Source organism: Carassius auratus, chromosome 41 (genome assembly GCF_003368295.1).
Source record: "Carassius auratus strain Wakin chromosome 41, ASM336829v1, whole genome shotgun sequence".
Classification (NCBI taxonomy): Eukaryota; Metazoa; Chordata; class Actinopteri; order Cypriniformes; family Cyprinidae; genus Carassius; species Carassius auratus.
The window spans coordinates 18054038-18073641 of NC_039283.1; the positions used below are offsets into that span (position 1 = coordinate 18054038).

At 37.3% G+C, this 19604-nt stretch overlaps 1 long non-coding RNA gene across 1 annotated transcript; it reads left to right on the forward strand.

Annotated features, from left to right (window-relative positions):
• Positions 1–850: 850 nt before the first annotated feature.
• Positions 851–14396, forward strand: LOC113059144 (uncharacterized). Its single transcript, XR_003278066.1, has 4 exons — positions 851–1120; positions 4770–5072; positions 9959–10161; positions 13216–14396. It is a non-coding gene; the product is annotated as an uncharacterized LOC113059144 (long non-coding RNA).
• The last annotated feature ends 5208 nt before the right edge of the window (positions 14397–19604 follow it).

Genomic DNA, 19604 nt, shown 5'->3' on the forward strand with positions numbered 1-19604 from the left:
CCCGGTGCCCTGGTAACTGCGGCGTTCGCGTGCTATCCAAATCTGGAGAAAGGACAACACGCGATGGACATCGATGGAATTTGAGACAGAGAATACATTAAGAGTCTGAACTTGTAGAAAAGGGGACTCAGACGACTGACGAAAAAAACAAGAGCATGCAGCGGCCTCTGACAGAGTTGTCTATTTGGCAGTCGCGCCTCCTATTGAAGCAGTAATTTATTCAAAGGAGATTTTTATCCCCAGCGATTTGATTCTTATGATAATCAACCGACCAAGACCCCTTTCTGTCCCCTTGTCTGGGGGTCTACTCTTGGTCCTGACGGTTAAAGCTGATTTGCACGGTTTCACCCTGCCGATTCAGTGGTCACATTCCTAGACACTTACAGAGAGAAAGCCAAAGACAAAGGGTTGCTGGGAGCGAGTGCACTTGATTTAGACTGTGGGTTAAAGTACAGTTTAAGAAGTCTCTAAGTCAAAGTGTTCTCGGTTCTTCTACAAAAGTCACTTATTTAACCACTGCACTCCTGAGGCTCAGATATAGAAACTCCATATGATGAATACAGCAAATATTCTTATTTGAGTGCATGAAACTAAATAAAACCATGGCATGTCAGCTATTCATTATAAATTTTACTACAGAGACACCTTAGCCTATAGTAGCCTATACTACAGGCCGATTATTTTTAACAAAATAACGCAAATTAAAATGCTTCTTCTCAAGTTTAAAAAGCATTGCATTGCTAATTCAGGAGGGTGGGGACAAATTGTAACCGCAACGTGTCATAAGGGGAGGGCTTTAAATATGCTATATGTTTTTTTCTTGCAGGTTTAGGCCCACAAGCGTTTATACGCGGAATGATAAGAGGGGGGACAACGAGCAGCTCATTTCACTCTCCGTAGGGGAGGAGAGGAGCATCTCTATGGGAAATATGGGTGAAAAGACTGCGTGCAGCCCGATACGGGGAAGCTGAATGGATGGGGCCACTGCAACGTCACGCGGAGCCGCAGCCATGAAGCGGAGGACCGAAGCGCTAGACAACATTCTGGAGTGCACGCAGCTGGCACGCGCACATTTATCATTGCGATCCGTCCTACAGATCGTCGATGCTAGTGGATAGGAGTGAGTATATTCTTATATTTCCGCCTGTTTTGTAAAATGCAGTCATAACACCACTGCGCGAATTCTGTAATAGTGTTTTTTTAAGGATAAAGCGAGAATTGATAGAAATAGCCTAAGTCCTAGAACGGGTTGCGCGTGTAGCGGTTGTAGGGTTTGGCGCTCGAGACACGCTGCTTTTAAGAGGTGATCAGGGTGCGTGCATCCTTCTTGGACGCAATTAACGGAAAATAGTCAATCGTATCATATAGTCATCTCATTTTTCATAGAAAGAAGCGAGTAGACGGTTTAAAGGTTATAGGAATTCATGATTTTCTTTCAAACTAAACTCACAAGTCTGTTAATGGACCCCATAATCTAATTTGGTAAATTATAGGCAATTAAGAAGTCAGTGCTTTTTGGAATTTGTTTGCTTTGTAGTTAGGCTATTATTCACATCTCTTATCTATAAACGACATGCAGCGTCAAATGTTTTTATTTTATTATTTTTTTTTTATGAGAAATTAGAGTTACAGCAGTGAGCTCAATGTTTTAATTAAATGCGTTCAATCCAAATAATTATCAGTTTTGTGATAAATAGGTAGCCTAGTGCGGAAAAGCTCCTTTGACTGAATCTTCTTCTATCATTAAGCCACAGAATAAAACAAGAATATTTAATTCGCCTGATTCATTCAAACCACATGACGCGGGAAAACCTAACCTAATGTATATTTAATGAACAAGCTCTTTGCAGAAAATATACTGAAGAATTGTTTTTAAAAACCTTGGCCTGAATGACTGTAATTTGAATTGTATGGCGTTTATTGTGAAAGAGGCCTGTGCGCGTGACGTGTCTAATCTGATGGCCAGCTTTCAGATTTATCACAAGGCCAAATATCTGCTCTCCACGTGCCTCTTTCAAGCGCGTTTCTCTCTGTCGCTTGTAACGAACACTGAGACACGTTGTAATTTATTATAAGTTCTGGTTTCATAGGTTTCTAAATTATAACACAGACATCATGCATTTAAGTAGGATGTGTATTATCTCCATGCCCTCACCGCACAACATCACAAAATATTAACAATATTGTGACAAACGACCCAAGGATGACTAACGTCCAACCTTATGGACTGTGCGACCATGTCACAAATCTCATCCCCTCTTTTGTATTAGACAGTATGTTCATTGATGCAGTAAGATATCAGCAGTCTGAAGTATGTGAAGAAAATTGTACATTTTGTGACACTTAAAAATTTACTATTAGGTTATAGGCTGTCGTGTTTTTAAAAAATCCCCATCACGGACGTTAAGGTTTGGTCTACCTCTCTGTTGCTCAGACAGGCTGTGTTATATCATCCCAAAAATTACTAGCTATATAGGTAACTATCGCTGTAACACTCGATCGATAGTCTATTAAAGTAAAATAATAATAATAAGTTATCTTTTCTCAGGTTGTTCTCTCTTTGCTTCTTTCTCCCCATGCAGGAAGTCCTTTAGAAATAAAGAGATAGAGAGAGAGAGAGAGATTTTACACGAGGGACAAGTTACATAGCTACACATATAAAAATAGGCAATTATTATTTTTTTTTTTTTATTTTATTTTTTTTACTGTTATCGTAGGCTCTATACACACCCAGATAAGCTACACACCACACTCACACACAAGCACGGACCCATTCATTCAGTGTGTGAAGCAGAGAGCATTGGATTACGATCGAAAGAGCAGGACACCAACGCTTTACTGTATACTTACTTCATTTTAGCCAAAGAAAATTTAGATTTGTATTTTTTTTAATCTCAGAGTTAAAATATTGCATCATCGATAGGAATAAAACGCACATAAAAAATAACGACCAGCTGACGACAAAAACTCGAATCATTCCAATTATTTTTAAAGCAATTTCTCTATAAATGTAGACCTATATGACAACATTTAGTGAAAGGTATAAAACTTTCTAAATAAGTTTCGTCCAAAAAGTTTTTTTTAATTCTCTTTTTAATGTAGACCTGTAGCCTAGTATTTTATTCGTATTTTTCTTTTTTTATTCTCACGTTCATATAGTTTTCAGTTACTTAAAACGGCTAATAAAATTGATTGCATTCTCCGTGTTGTCATTGTATGTATTGTAAGATAAAATGAAGGACGTCTCCTCTTTAGTTGCTTATATTCTTATTAGGCCTTATTATCATTAATATTTTGAACCAGTTGCATTTTATCTATCAATAAAAAATTAAGGACACATTATTGTTATTTATTCTGATAATAAGTGATCAATATATTTTTAAATCGTTTGAATGATTAAGAATAGAGAGAGAGAGAGAGAGAGAGAATTTTTAGCCTAGTTATTCGCTTCACTAAATCACACAAAAACTAGATTGTTAGAGGACTAGATTTAAAGATCGGTTTATTAGTTTCAGTCAAGTCTAACATATTAGTTAATTAGTGTACCTTTCCGTTACATTTTGACATCATTTCTTTTTTCAGCACAAAAAACAGGAAACCTTAGAAGTGACCAAACATGTGACGTAAATGTATACAATGCGATTATCTCACCACCACCATCACAACAATAAAAAAACATGAATTAAATTAAAAATGTAAAATATGACAAAAGAAAATAAAAAATAAAAAAATATTATTACTAATATATTATTATTATTATTATTATTATTATATTCATCATCATTATTATTATAGTATTGAATTCATAATATTTAATTTTGAAGCTTCTGTTTTGGCTTAAAGCATGCATGTGTCTGCCTGTTCATTTATAGGGAAATATTCTAGCAATCTGATTTACAGTCAACAAGGTTTGTTGGCTGAGGATGTTTAGTCCGGTTAACAATGTTCTGGTGCTGTTAGTAAAATAATTAGATGATGAGCTGTGTGTAGAGTAAATAAAAGTGTTTCAACTCGCCCCAGTGTCGCCATTTTCACTAGGCTTGAAAGGCTGTAATAAGTGATGACACACACTCTCCCCTCTCTCTCTCTCTCTCTCTCTCTCTCTCTCTTCTCTTTGATTACAACACCTCTGAGAGTGTATTGGGAGGGGCTCCTCTCACACAAAAGCTTTTAATTGGACTAGCTCCTCTTTTATTTGCATAAAATCAGATTGACTGAGTATCCTGAGAAAGAGAGAGTCTGAGAGAGACCTCATGATTCTGCCACTTAGCCCTGAAAGAAAGGCTTTTAAAACGCAAACAACAGCGACTCCAGGGTAAATTTGCAGAAAACTAAAACAACCAATGTTACTATTCTTTTTGCTTTTTTCTGTCAGCACAGTCAGGGTCTTATTTCCCATTTAAAAATAAATCCCAGCCTTTGCGGGATGCGTTTGAAGCCATCTCTCACCCAGGGAGAATGATCAGCCTGCAGAGTAAGACAGAGACAATAAGCAGTGACTGAACCCCTTACATCTCTAAAACCAGTTCAGACTGGTGAACTCATAGCCAAGTTTATACTAGCGAGTTTTAATCAATCAGCTTTAAAAGGATATATCTGTGAAATAATTAGTATTCTAAAAGCAAGACACTCCTTGCACAGTCAGGATCATTAAAGAATGACATGTTAAACACATCAGCTTTAATTAACACTAGTGTTCAATACTAAATACAGTTGACTTCAATCCAGTTCTAATTACAATATTAATAACAAAAATCTTCCCTTTGCAGGTCCCAGTTCAACCCCTGTTGGGTTTTTCATATGGTGGAAGAGGACGGGTGGCCGGAGGGGTTGGCTGTTATCTTTGGTTATCTAGCTGTATGAGTGTTATTCATTCTTCATAAAGCTAGATAACCGAAAGTAACAAGAATCCCATTACACACCTGAAAGGCATCACCCTACCTTGAGATCTGTACTCCTCCCCTCTCCTCTTCTATTTCCCTTCCTAAGTCTCCTTCTCTCTCCTCCTCAATCTCTGCATCTTATTGCAAGATCAAGCTACAAAATGGCCTCCATCACTACTGACAGAGAAGGTAAGCAGCATCTTTTTCTTACATGGTTATTTTTTATGTGACAAACAAGCAATTATTGTACCCCCTTCTCATATAAAGTATTATGCAGCAGCATCTTTCCTCATAATGCCCTTGTCACTACCCTCCTTATAATGCATGTAGAAATAGTGCTTCCACTTTGGGATAGGGCTATTGCTATTGTAAAAGGTGAATTAAACCTAGAACTAAAGGAATATGCAAGTACAAAACAGCTAACCTTCTTTTTTTTGAGAAGCATGTTATGGAGCTTTTTCATATTTGTCAAACTTATTCAGTCTTATGTGCATGAAAAATAAAAGCAAACAAATAAGAGCACATGTGAAATTTTCTAACTTAACTGCAATGTCTTTTGATGTAAAATGCATTATTCAGGGACTAAATTTGGCATTAGAGAAATAAATGGTGTGTTCAATTCATAGACCTGTTGTAAACAAGGAAACATTAATAGGCAAAAAGAAATAAGACAAAAAAAAAAAAAGCACATTCACGCCAGTAGGCAACAACTTTCATTACAAATAATGCACAGAATGAAAGTAATGCTGAACAAATATCAGCAGGATGCACTGATTAAATTTAGTTTTTTTTTTTGTAGGAACGGGAATGTGAAACAGGATGTTTTCCAATATGCAAAAACTGTGTGTTTTGTATGTATAAAACATAGTTTACGTGGACATGCAGGGCAGTGGTATGTTGATCAAACATGATCAAATTTAATCTGTAAGCTGCTAGTCTCAGAGCACAAAGCAGCAGGCCAAGGCTTAACACAAGGGTCACATGACGATCACCCTCGGGTGCCTGTTGTCCGGTACTTTCCGCAGTATTAGTCTGCAGTGAACACTCAAAGCTCATTCATTCGTTACCTTTGTTCAACAAGGTTGGTGATTTGAGACCAAATTTTCTTTTTCAATACCAACCCGGACTCACTCAATTCAACTCATGCATCAGAATAATTAATGGGCTAAAGCGTTCCCACACAAATTTGGCTGCCATTCTAAGCTTCAGATGAATTCGGATCTTGAGCCAGTGCTGAGAAACAAACGACAATTGTCTGAACTCGAATTTGTTAAGTTTGTGCTGAGAGGTTCTTGATTGGATGTGACAGCTGGCTGAGTTATGAATAGGGCTGGGATGGAGCCAGCTCCGGGATGGCTACTTTCTAAAAGTGGCAAAGCTTGTTGGGATGGTCCTGCATACAGGTCTTTGGGTTCAGCAGCTGAACCTGAACAGTCTTGGGGCATTAGGAGGCCAATTCTTTAGTTCCCTTGTGCTCAGTGGATGGACATCTGCCACCAGATCATCGCACCTTTAAACATGTTAAATTAGATTTAAAGGATCTCATCTGGAATTAACAGATCACAGAGGATTCAAACTTCTGGTTTAGTAATGCTTATTAGTAACAGGTGCATTTTAGATGTTGAAAATGAAATCTATGTGGTGTGAGGCATTATTATTCTACCTGCTTCACTGCTGTAGACACAGACAGTGCTGCTGCTTTGATGGTGCAGGGATTAAACTTCACATTCCCAGAGCAAAACACAAATAGAGTTTGAATGTTTGTTTGATTAGGGTTGGAGTTAAACTTGGCAGTAAAGTGGATCTCGCGAGCCAGATTTGAGGATCAATGGACTAGATCATGTCTTCCAATGATAAAATGTTTCGGACTGGTTTCTACTGAACAGATTTATTAAAACCACTGACAAAAGCTGCCATTTGTGTAGGATTGTTGCCTTTCATTCATTAATGGCAGCTTTCAAACTGGTGGTGAAGCAGCCGTTAATGAATAATGAATTCTCAAATGTATCCACCACAAATAAATAACCATCAGAACATTTGAAAGAAAGCCTTGGTAGGTTTTCTAGAGCTAATCGGAATTAAATTAATTACTTAATACTTCTAAAAGAATAATTTGGGAAAATTATTTATAACTACCCATTTTTGAGTAATAGTTTTAAAAGAATAAAAAAAAAAAAATCTGTATTTCTCACCTCACACTTATAGTTTTGATTAGAATACGGTAGGCCTACATCACATCCAGTCTGGGGGTCGCATATGGTCTAGTCACAAAAGTATTTCACAAATATTTCAACACAACCAAAGCTCAAATCAGATCAGAAGATTCTAGATTCCCATATGGTCAGAACTTCACACAGCTCCAACGCACAGCTCTCCATTGGACTTCCAGTCTATTGTTTGTCAGAGATTGTGAAAAGGCAGCTTTAGAGTTTTTGGTATAATTCCAAAACTATGTTAAACTTTTGCAATAACGTGCGGCAGACTCTCAATTTTTTTTTTGTCCTCATTTTGCCTGCTTTCGTGGAATTAATTCATCATAAATAAGACCTAAACTGCAATTTCTATACTGCACTTTCCTGTATGTAGCAGATCTTATCAGTCATCATTGTCTTGATTTGGCTTGATTTGCATCACTTGGTCATCATCCGTTTCTTTTGTTGACTCCTTTACACCATCTTAGCAGTGAAACTTCTATCTTGGTGTAGTTACAATAAGCGCTAAACCACATTCAATTACAAAATGTCCTTAAAAGTGGAATGAAAGAAAGATCTTAGAGTACATTCCATAGGTTTATGTTAATAAAATTGATGTGATGCTTCTCTGTAACTTACTTGAATGGTTAGCATATCTTGACTGTTTAGTGTGAAGGTAGCATTAAAAGTTGGACACGGCAAGGTGTGTGAGAATTAATGAATGCCATTGCTGCTGGTTTCTAATCAAACTCAGAATGGTCTCCTCTCAGTTTGTCTGGGGAACAGGGAACAGAGGAAAACAAAGAAAAAGCACAAATGTCAGTTTTCTTGCACTTAGCATTTCAAACTTCAAGTGTCAACTAGAAAACCAGGCATTGTGCCCTTATCTTAACCACCCTCCTCCCTTCTCCCGTCAACTGTACTGTCAATAGAGCCAGTTCACTTGTCACAGAGACAATGGATTCCTTTACCAACCTTTTGAAAGTGTCCTAGTCACATTAGCCAGGCTGCTTTTGCTGAGCGCCGCTCTGATTCCTGCCCCCGGCAATGCTTCGCTTTCTTTGGACGGAACTCACCAACCGAGCCCCAAAATGGCTGCACGGTTGGAGAGGAAACTGAGGAATAGACGCTGTTCTCTCTGACCCCCTCCCGCCTTGACGTCGCCCCAAAGAACTGTGAATTTCCTTTAGGCTGCTAGAGAAGTCAGTGGGCCCACACACACAAAGGGGACTCAGCAGTAACAGGTGTAGCCAAACGCTGTCCTGACTATGAAAGGCTGATTCATCACACATGCTGTATGGCGACTAGAAGACCACACCGTTCTCATTTAGACATTCAAATTTAGTCTAAAGGAATGAGTGGATAATAGCACAATGGGTTCGTGTTTAGACCGTGTCTGTTAGTTGAATAATAATATTGAAGCTACTATATGTATTATTTTCACTCGAGGATTTAAGAAATGTGTTATTGGAGGAGCAGTTAAAGAAAACAAATATTCAGATGTTGTAAAATAATACATCTGCTTGATTGTCCAATTTTAATAGGCCATTCTGTTGAAAGCTTGGCACTCGCTCTGGTGAAATGCCTTTTTTTCCCCACTGAAGCATCATTTGGATGGCTTTTCACATGCTGTCCACTCTCTGCCACATTGTCCTGCGCTCTCTTCAACACACCTACATGTCCACTGAAAGCACGCGGTCCTATTGTTACCTCAGCTGTTAATGTCAGAGGCTTGACAATGGTTCCTATTTGCAGCATTTGCATAAGGCACTTTTCCAGCAAGCATTTGGAGTGGTCTTGAGAGAGGGTCCACTTTATCCAGCCACAGCAAAAAAATGTCAAGTGCCAATTAGGGAAGGTTTGCTGCCTTTCAGCAGAACCCCACCCCTCCAATCCCTCTTTATTTACCCCTCAGCCAACTCTCTCACACTCCGGCCCAGCTAACGGCACCTTAAAACAAAGACCATTTCAACCTCGGTTACCTCAGAGGGAAGTAAACTGCTCTATGTAAAGACTAACCCACCATGCTGAATTGTTTCCCCTTGTGAGGCCGTCCGTCAGACAATAAAGACTCCCACAGCTTCCAAGATGATTAACGGAGAATCAATATTTAATAATAGAATACAATACATTTTCTCACACACACACACACATATATTTATATATATATATATATATAAACATAAACTGTATCTATTTATTCAATACAAATGTATAAAATCTAATATTAAAAAGTAAAAGTGGTAAAATTGTTTTTGTCTGGTGGGCAAGAAATTTACTTTTCCACCCTGATTCAAGTTTCATCCCTCATCCCAATGAATTTTTCAGTGTTGTCTAGAACATTCCCTGTGTTGTATATGACTTCCAATTCCATTATACTTACAAAAGCTCCTACAGAAAACAGTCAACATGTGTACTTTCAGAGAAACATTAGAACTATGACATGGATCAGTAGCTACAGTACAGATATTGTGAGCTTTTCAATACTCAAATAAGTTGTGTGCACAATAACATACTGTGAAGAAAGTGTGTTACAATCTTAAATGGCCATTTTTGTGCTCTTTGGGACACCGTTGTTCCTCCACATGGCATTTAGTTCTGTTAGCCGCCTCCTGCCATCCAAAAGGATTTATCTTTCACTCGCTGTCTCTTTCATTCAATATCTCTGTGTAGATTTTTTTCCCAGCCTTGATTCTCAGATGGTTGGGTCTGATTTGCATGCATTTGCATAATGAAAGTCATTTGCATGCTCAGGGCAGACTTTACCATGAGAACAAACATGAAAAGGTGTGCGCGTGCGCGTGCATGTGCAATCTTGCTTATGCCCTCACATGCTGATGCATTTATGCCCTTCTTCCTTCATCTTTCCGTTTTCACTCTCAGACAGACCACACATCCTTGATGCCAGGGAAAGGAAAGAGTGAAGAAGCAGGGCAGGTCGGTTGTGTGACTGCCGTCCTGCTGGCGTTGCTGCTCCCCTCCCCTTCGCTGCTCGCCTGCCCCCTTCCTCCCATCACGAGATGCAGTTTGCACAAAGCCACCATCTTAGAGCATGCGGGCATTAAATGGAAGTGGAAAATAAGCAGGTATGACCCACCATCACTCTCCTCACGTCTCACACCCTCCTCTCTTCTATTCCACACACGGACCCCTCTCGCTCCCCCTGCTCGAAGGCACTGTTCATTACAGCAGATGTGTTTGTTAATTGTGAATATCACACGTCCTGGTTGTGATAGGCGCTGAAGGGGGCGGGGAGATGTTTTGTAGTCATTTGCATTAAATCATTCCCCTGTACAATGGCTGAGGCAGAGCTGCATCTGCGGGCATCAACGGTGAATAGATCGCCATCAGGGATTCTGCTGCCCCGTCGTTGTTCCATGCCAGCCATGGAGATGGCGTGCTGCCATTATTGAGAAGAACAGCAAGACTTCCCTCCTGCTTTCAGCTGTAGGGTCATCGTGAAATTAGCTTTCCCATGAGAGAGGAGTTTAAATGAGTAAAATGGATCGCCATTTTTAGTCTTACATAACTATAGAAACCACAAGCTAATATCTTGGATTATTTAGCATATATTTGAAGACAAATTCATGGGAAAACATGCTAAGAGAGAGCAAGAGTAGGAGCAGAGAGTGTGACAGAGAGGTCTCAATGAGGACGGGCACCTTTTGTACGTCTTGGTTTCTAAGAGTCATGGGCCAACAAGTCCAGTATTGTTCTCCATGGTGAGCTTGCTGTGGCACACTGTTATTAAGGCCAGGAAGCTATAAGTTTAAAAACCGCTTAACCAAAACACCCATTAGAGCCGACTGTGCCTGATGAAGTGAGGTAGCAAAGTAAACAATACAGGCCATTGTCCTTCATTCTCTCAGAGGGCTGCCTTTGTTGAAGTCCCTGCTAAATACCCTGAGCAAGAAGATACAGTGGAGTACTAGTGTATGTTTAGAGATTTTTGTGGTATCTCAGTTGAAGAGAAGCATGTTAGCTGTATACACTGGTGCCACAAATGCCAACACAGTATACAATGTGGTAAGGAGATGGTGTTACATGGCAATACTCTGGTACCATGGTATTTACTTGGTATCTTCATGATATGACACCATAAAAGTACCAAGATACATGTTCAAAAACAAATTATAATAGTTTTTTTGTAAGAGTAGCACTGATTTTTACCAACATAAAGAAGCACTATAAAATATCAGAAACTATGTTTTGTTCAAAAATATACTACTGCTCAAACGTTTGGGGTGGCAAGATTTTTTTTATATTTTTGAAAGTCTGCATCACCAAGGCTGCATTTATTTGAAAATGCAGTAAAAAAATACTTTAAAAACTGTAATATTTGGATTATTATTATTGTAATATTTTACAGTGTAATTTATTCCTGTGATGGTTGAATTTTTAGCAGCCATTATTTCAGTCTTCACTGTCACGTGATCCTTCAGAAATCAGTCTAATGTGCTGATTTGGTGCTCAAGAAACATCTCTTCCTACTATTACTGTTGGAAACAGTTGTGACACTGCATATTCTTGTGGTAATTGTGTTACATATTGTTCAGGATTCTTTGATGAGAAAAAAAATTCAAAAGAACAGCAGTGAATTAGAACTCTTTTGTAATACTATAAAAAAATCCTTCCTGTCACTTTTGATAAATGTAATGAATTCTTGCTAAATAAAAGTATTCATATCTTGAAAAAAAAAATAATTCTGACCCCAAACAGTAGTGCATAACTAGCGCAACCACTAGAAAAGAATGTCAATGTAAGCAAATCTTGCAAAACTTGCAGGACAGTAACACAAAGAGTTTTCCCCACAAACGTGATTGCACATTAACTGCCTCGTCGCTAAATGACTGCAACAATGAAACTATTTACTTTTTATCACATTAAAAATTACCTTTGAATCATTAGGATTAAATTGCGCATGGGTGATAAAACTCTTAATGCAGGTAGCACAGAATTACAAGATTGCAGTCACACTGGGTCTACAATCACGCCATTGTTTTCAGTAATCTAAGTGCGCCGCAGTAAACAGGTGGCAAACCGGGGGAAAAGTGGCTGAGAGGGAACGGCACAGTAAATTATGCACAGTAAAAACAAAGCCAAAGCACATCAGATAAAAAGGAGCAAAGAATCTGCAGCAGCTTGCGTCTGGGAGCGTGCGAGGTGGCTGGGGTTTGGGCAAAGGGGCAGACACCCGTCTGCACACACACACACACACACCCATAAACACAAGGCTCTCCTCTTCTGAGCAGCTGCTCTTGCCTTTCCATGCAGGCACAAGCCTTGGGAACCACCACGACGAGGCTCCCCCAAAAAATGGGCACCGGGGGCCCCCAAAGTCTGAGTCTGTCTGCCCCCCCCCGCCATGTCTCTCTTTCTCCCCCTCTTGATGATGATGCTGGGTGCCTGGGAAGGACTCGGAGTTCATGGTCAGACTGCCTATTGAGCTGACAGGCTGACTGTTTGCTCAATTCAGTCTTCTATTCAGCCAGGACAGGAGGAGGGAGACCAAGACACAGTAACACTCAATGAGTATTCATTTAGGGAAGACAACCGGAGGGAGAAAGGGAAATCACGAAAGAAACAATGAAAGAGAAGCAGAGAGGGAAATAATTTTTTTTGGGACGGTGAGCATCATACACAAACCTCCACCCACAGTTTTCAGACAATGAAAGTGAAGGATAGAGTCATTGCTACTCCATAAATACGAGCGAATTTGGATGTTTGATCAGCTCTTGTGTCCTTAATCACCTGCACGCCTCGAGTTGCTTGTTTAAGCCACGTGGAGCGATTAAACTCAGGAGTTCTCCGGGTTTAGGTTGTGTCACATGCCTCCTCTTTGCTTCAGTTCCACATTGTACCAAGAGCACAGGCACAGTCAACTTCGGCCTCAATCTCTCAACCTGGCACTCGCTATGGCCTGCATGAGCCACAGCCGTCTGAGGTGTTCATTGGCTGCGACCTTCTTAAAGAATCCTATAAAATAGAAAATCCAATAGCAGAACACCTTAAAATACAAAAGACAGTCCTGATGATGAGATAAACTGACAGTCTTCATTAAACAAATGTAAATTCTGTTTCAAATTATAAAAAATATTACTTCACTAAACACATTTCTCATTTCTTTTGTGTCTTTTCAGGTTTTTATAGTCAAGTCGAATAAAGTGACATCCATTAAATGGAGGATCGGAGCTGAAACAGGCTGATGGAGTCAAACGGGTCTTTACAATGCCTGTGCCCCAACATCAGATAAAAGACAGCACTTTAATTGTTCTACATTATTTCAGTCTTGGCATTTTTGATGCAGTTATACGGCTGTATGTTGCGAGTCAAGTGTGTGTGTGTGTGTGTGTGTGTGGAAGATGAAATACATTCTTTATACGGGTCTGAGTCAAAGCACTCAACAAATTGTGTATTTGTACAAATGCGCACATTGGGGATTCTCCAAGTAAAAAGTTTTTATTCGGGTAGTTCTATAGTGAATTTAATGAGGGTTTTCTAGGAAATGTCATTTCAAAGGCCAATCTTTTAGATACTTAAAGAGTTTAACAATCTCAGATCTAGTTTGTCTTGGTACAATCTTTAGCATAATGCACTTTATAACACACAAACTGATTTTTTTTTTAGTTTAGTACTTTTCAATATAAAAAAAAAATGTAGTGGCCTGTGTTCATTCCCTTACTTATCTAATAACCAATTGCTAATTAAATCTAACACGAATTATTTAAAAAATGGTGTGTGAGGCTCTGTAGATTCTGCATGTATGATTGTGAGACCCACTGCAGCGGTGAACGATACTGCACTCTGATTGGACAGCTCAGTGTGTTGTGCATCACACACTTGTTGGACAGAGAGCTGTTGTCTTTAATTTCTATGCAATTGTGTTGGGCCTGTAATCACCTGGAAGAGAAGGCAGATCAGAGCAACTATTTATGACAGCAGGTTAAACTTGTTTTAAGGTGAAAGGAATATTTAGCAGAATATATATGAATATTTCATTTCTGCTAAAACTGGTTTCAACAGCAAACGGCGAAGTCATTGAATACTGAAAAGCAGCTTCATCTAGCCTTTTTTTTTTTTTATAGAAACAAATTTAAGGGGTATTAAATGCTCTATAAATGTCTCTCTGTATTTTGTGTTACAATCAATCATGGCTGTAAAGAATATTCAGTTAAATATGCAAGTGTTTTACAAATTTATTACAATTTGAAGAGAATTGTGCAATCTATTTTATAATTATTTTTCTTAAAATATTTTAATCACATGTGCAGCATTATCCTTTCAGTAAAACTGAGATAATCTGTTTTTTGTTTTCTTGCAAAATTTGACAAATCAAGTGACTGTGAAGACAATGAATTGATGAAATGGGGCCTTTTAAATGCAATTGTAGTTTTTTTCTGTGATTTTCAGCTAGTCATAGTCCACTAATGATAACAATAATAACTGAAATCATATTTTCTTTTAAATTGTAATGCTATAGTTCTATTCAACATCTAACTGTAGGTTTTTCATTCCACATTCAGTGTGTATTTTTGTTTTCTTATCTTTTGTATTTCCGCATGTGCCTTCTAACAATGTCCTGAATATTAATAAAAGTTTACTTTGAAAATAAACTTGTGCTGTTATCGTTAATATTTTTAAGAACAAATTTCATACACTAAAGGCACCACATCAGATTTAGCATGAAACGTAAACTCATTCTAAGATGGTGGGATCATATATAAGACTTGTTCTGTGTAAGCAATGAACCACATACAGTTTAGTGTATTAGTGTCTAGTCCAACAACAATATCTTGGCCGCTCAGATCTGTGTGGCTGTGTGCCAGGAGACAAGGTGCATTAGTTTACTGTAGGCCATAAGGCTGCTGATCCGCCACGCACTTTTGTGAGACCCTGAGATGGTGCCTGAATTTTAACCAGTCAATTAAACAACCAAAAATTAAGCTTATTCAGTTTTGGCATATAAGGCTAGGTCAACGAGATTCTAGACATACCAATTATTTTTGGAGTTTTAAAAAAAGAATATTAGTTACTATTAGTTAATAAGTTAATATTAGTAAGAGTGCAAAATATGACAAAATGGCATCACAGAATGAATGAAACAGCATGTTGCAAATGGCCGTCTCTGTACTTTGTGGGCTGCAAAGAGAACATAGCACAACAGAGAAAAATATCTTCTTATACAACACTGCTGCCATTTCAATACTGAATAAATCAGGTCAGTAAATGAACAGACAGAGAATCTGTGAGTGACCATCAGAAACATGTGGCGTGCAACGTCGTCCATTCTACCCTGTTGATCTATGACTAAACAGTCAGTGCCTTGTAAGAAAACTGGCTTCAGACAGGCTTACAAGTGACCAGAACTTCATACATTTAACAAGGATAATTTTGTTATATTTAATTAAAGATTCAATTATAAAAAATGACTTTTCTCTCTCGCTCTCTAAATATAATAATTTTATATATATATATATATATATATATATATATATATATATATATATATATATATATATATATATATATATATATATATATATTACATTTAGCATATGCTTTTATCCAAAGTGACTTACAGTGCATTCAGGCTATAAATTTTTACCTATCATGTGCTGTGTTCTCGGGTAATCAACCCCCCAACCTTGCGCTAGCTTGTCTGCTAACGCAACGCTCTACCAGTGCTATTGTGCCTAGGATTTTGGTACTGTTTTGGGATATTATATATATATATATATATATATATATATATTAGTTATATGGTACAACATTTTATATAATTAAATATACAATTAATAATAAAATTACAATAATTTATATGAATTATTTAACAATTTTAACTGATACCATTTACTCAGACTGCTGAACTATATGTGACCCTGGACCACAAAACCAGTCATAAGGGTCAATTTCTCGAAATTGAGATTTATACATCATCTGAAAGCTGAATAAATAAGCTTTCCTTTGATGTATGGTTTGTTAGGACAGGACAAGACACAACTATTTGAATAGCTGGAATCTGAGGGTGCAAAAAAATCGAAATATTGAGAAAATCACCCTTAAAGTTGTCCAAATGAAGTTCTTAGCAATGCACATAACTGAAAATTAGGTAAAATCGTATAAAAAACTATGAAGATACTTATGTAAGAACATAATCCTAATGCTATAGCTAAGTATTATATGTGGAAATGCCCAAAGATTCCAAATACTGGCAGTACTGATACAATAATCAGATACAATAATCTGTATAAAATATAGATTATAAAAAAATAGGACATTGCATTAATGTTTTATTATCCACAATTAAACATTAAAAGTATTTTCAAATAATTATAAACAAGTAAAGTTTTAATAAGGCTGTAATGTGAAGAACAGACACATCGTATTCTAGGTGTAACTAAACAATTTGGACATTGTGATGAAAGCTGGGAAAACAGAGTCCATGTATATATATATATATATATATATATATATATATATATATATATATATATATATATATATATATATATATATATATATATATATATATATATATATATATATATATTTATTTATATGTATTTATATATTTATCAAGCAGTATTTATATCCTCATGAATCACCATTTCATTGTGTTTCTGACAGCTCTACTCCAGTCCTGAGCTGTGTCTGACTCGTTGTCTGCCTGCAAATCCTGCTCAAGCTGCTAAAAACACTTTGCTAAAACAAAATCAAGTAAATACAAGATGGAGGATGTGGGAAAGGAATTCGAACCCTGGAGTGAACAGTCCCAGAGGGCGTGTGCAGCAGGGACGAAGTCACCATAGCCCGCCGTGCTGGTGTGAATGACGAGGGACCGGAGAGAGGAGTCAATGCAGACAACACAACAATGAGAGTTTAAGGGTGAGAAGGAGAGGAACAAGAGAACAGACCTGAGGTCAAGTTCAAGGCCATTCTCACTGTCTGGTGATGTAAATCAGGTTTAACACACACACACACACACACACACACACACACACAGACAAATTCACACTTTTCCCAGCCCACACAGCGTTCCCTCAGTACAGTCTCTGCAATGAGCTTACTGTATGTTTGTGCAACTATTATTTTGCAGATTTAATAGGCTGTTTACATGAGAGCTAATATCTGCCTAAAAAAAAAAATTGTGTCTTTATTTCCCAATTATGAATTGATATTGTGCATTGTGAAATTACATTATCAGCTAAACGAAATAAATGTACATTATCATTTTTTTTTTGTTTCACTCTGAGGTGGAGTTTTATCAAATGCATCATAGCCAAAAGTGATATTTTATTAGTGTTTTCAGGCTACATTTTTTATTTGTAAAATTCATCAACATGGATATTAACATAATTAAAATACTACGTTGTTCAATAATGAATAAGAATTATGAAATTTAAACTCCAGCATCTAGAAATGTTGACATAAACATTCCATAGGACCAGATGTTTTGCTCCTTTTTCTTCTTTTAGTCTTTTAATGAATATATTTTTTTAATAGAGGAAAAAGGTTCTTTATTTTTTTTTAAAAAAGCCCCTCACACTAAGAATAAAAAAAATATGTATTTTTTGAACTCTTCACTAAAGGTTATTTTGGGAACCAAAACATTCACCATACGAGACATAAGGAATAATGTCTCAGATGGTGAATTTCCAGCACATTCTCCACAACATACACACAAAGACGAACCACATTCTACATTAATGAGTCGAAACGGCTGTCACTAGCTGATAAACTGTCAGATGGATGCCTGTTAATTTGTTGAAACAATAGAAAGCTAGCTGCACAGATTCACTGATAAATATCAGTACTTATTTACAGATACAATGTAAAGTCGTAACTGCAGATGAATTATAAAAAATATTTTTTTCCCTACAGTATAGAATTTGGTATATGATTATGTGCTAATAGACAGGACCACACGCGCGCGCGCACACACACACACACACACACAGTGGTACAGTCTCTCTCACACCTAGAGAATGTGCACAGCGTCCCAGTGCTGTTCCACAGCTGCTGCGAGTCGGCTTTGTGCCATGCTCCATCTCACTCTCTCCCTCAGTCTTCTCTCGCTAGCTTTCATGCTGCCTCCTGGTTGCCGTAGCAACTGATGGCACTGACTCAGAAAGGAAAGAGGTCTGCAGCAGAGAACAACACTTGTGAGCACACACAGACACAGAACAAATATATGCCAACGCACAAACAAACACACGCAGTCATGGGAAAATACACTTGCACTGCTTGCAGGCACACGCGCACACACATTCATATACATATATATATATACATACATACATACATACATACATACACATACATACATACATACATACATACAAATATAAGCCCTAAATGAAATGAATAAAATGAACAGTGTTTCAGACATATATTTCAGAAATATTATTGCCATTTTAAATAATCGTTTTCTATTTATAATTTTAATGTCATTTATTCCTGTGACTGCAAACCTGAATTTTCAGCAGTCATTATTCCAGTCACATGATCCTTCAGAAATCATTATGAATCAAATATGCCAATTTGGAGCTCAATAAACATTTATTATTATTAATGTTGAAAGCAATTTTGCTGCTAATATTTGTGTGTATTAATTATATTTCATGATTAGTAAAGTATTTATTTGAAATCTAAATCTTTTGTCACATTATAAATGCCTTTTGATCAATTTAAGGCATACTTGCAAAAAGTATTGATTTCTTGAGAAAAAATTAATAAATCTCACTGACTACAAACTTTTCAACGGTAGTATAAGGTGAAAAAAAAATCAGTCATACTGAACTATACATTTTACCATTCAAATTAAATGATATGAATTACATTTTTAGGCACTGGTCATTTGGTTTATGACAAAATACCAAGGTCATATACAAACCCTGCAGTTGACACTAAAGCAATGTTTTGCTATGTTTAAAGGCCAAGGAACATCCTACTCAGACCAAACCAGCCCCCCATGGATAAAACTTTAAAGTAATTTTTCCTAAAAACATTCAAGACTCAATATCCATTGACCACCTGCAATATCTTCAAAGACCCCTGGCCAAGAGCAATGAACGGCATATTTTTCCTACGACTGCCTACCTCTCCAGCAATTTTACACTGGCAATTCACTGCAACCACAATGAGAAGCTACAACCATAATCCTTTCGGAACCTGAATTAAACCAAATCCTGCTGGTTAAACAGTGACCAATCAAACTCAACTATGATTAATAAAACAGGGTAAAACAAATAAACAAACAAAAATGTAGTTTTTAAGTTTAGCATAGAACTTCTAATACCAAAACAAAATGATCTTTAATTCCAGGTGTTTGAGAAGGAGTTCAACTCCATAACAGGAGGTGACAGAACAAATCAAGGTCTTAAAGGTACAATTTGTAAGATATTTGCAGTAAAATATCCAAAAAACAATAGGCTAGTGTTATATATTTTGTCCAGCTGATTACAAACAATATCTCTAATGTTTTCAACTACTTGTAAATCATGAAAAAATTCCCAATCTAAACAGTGAC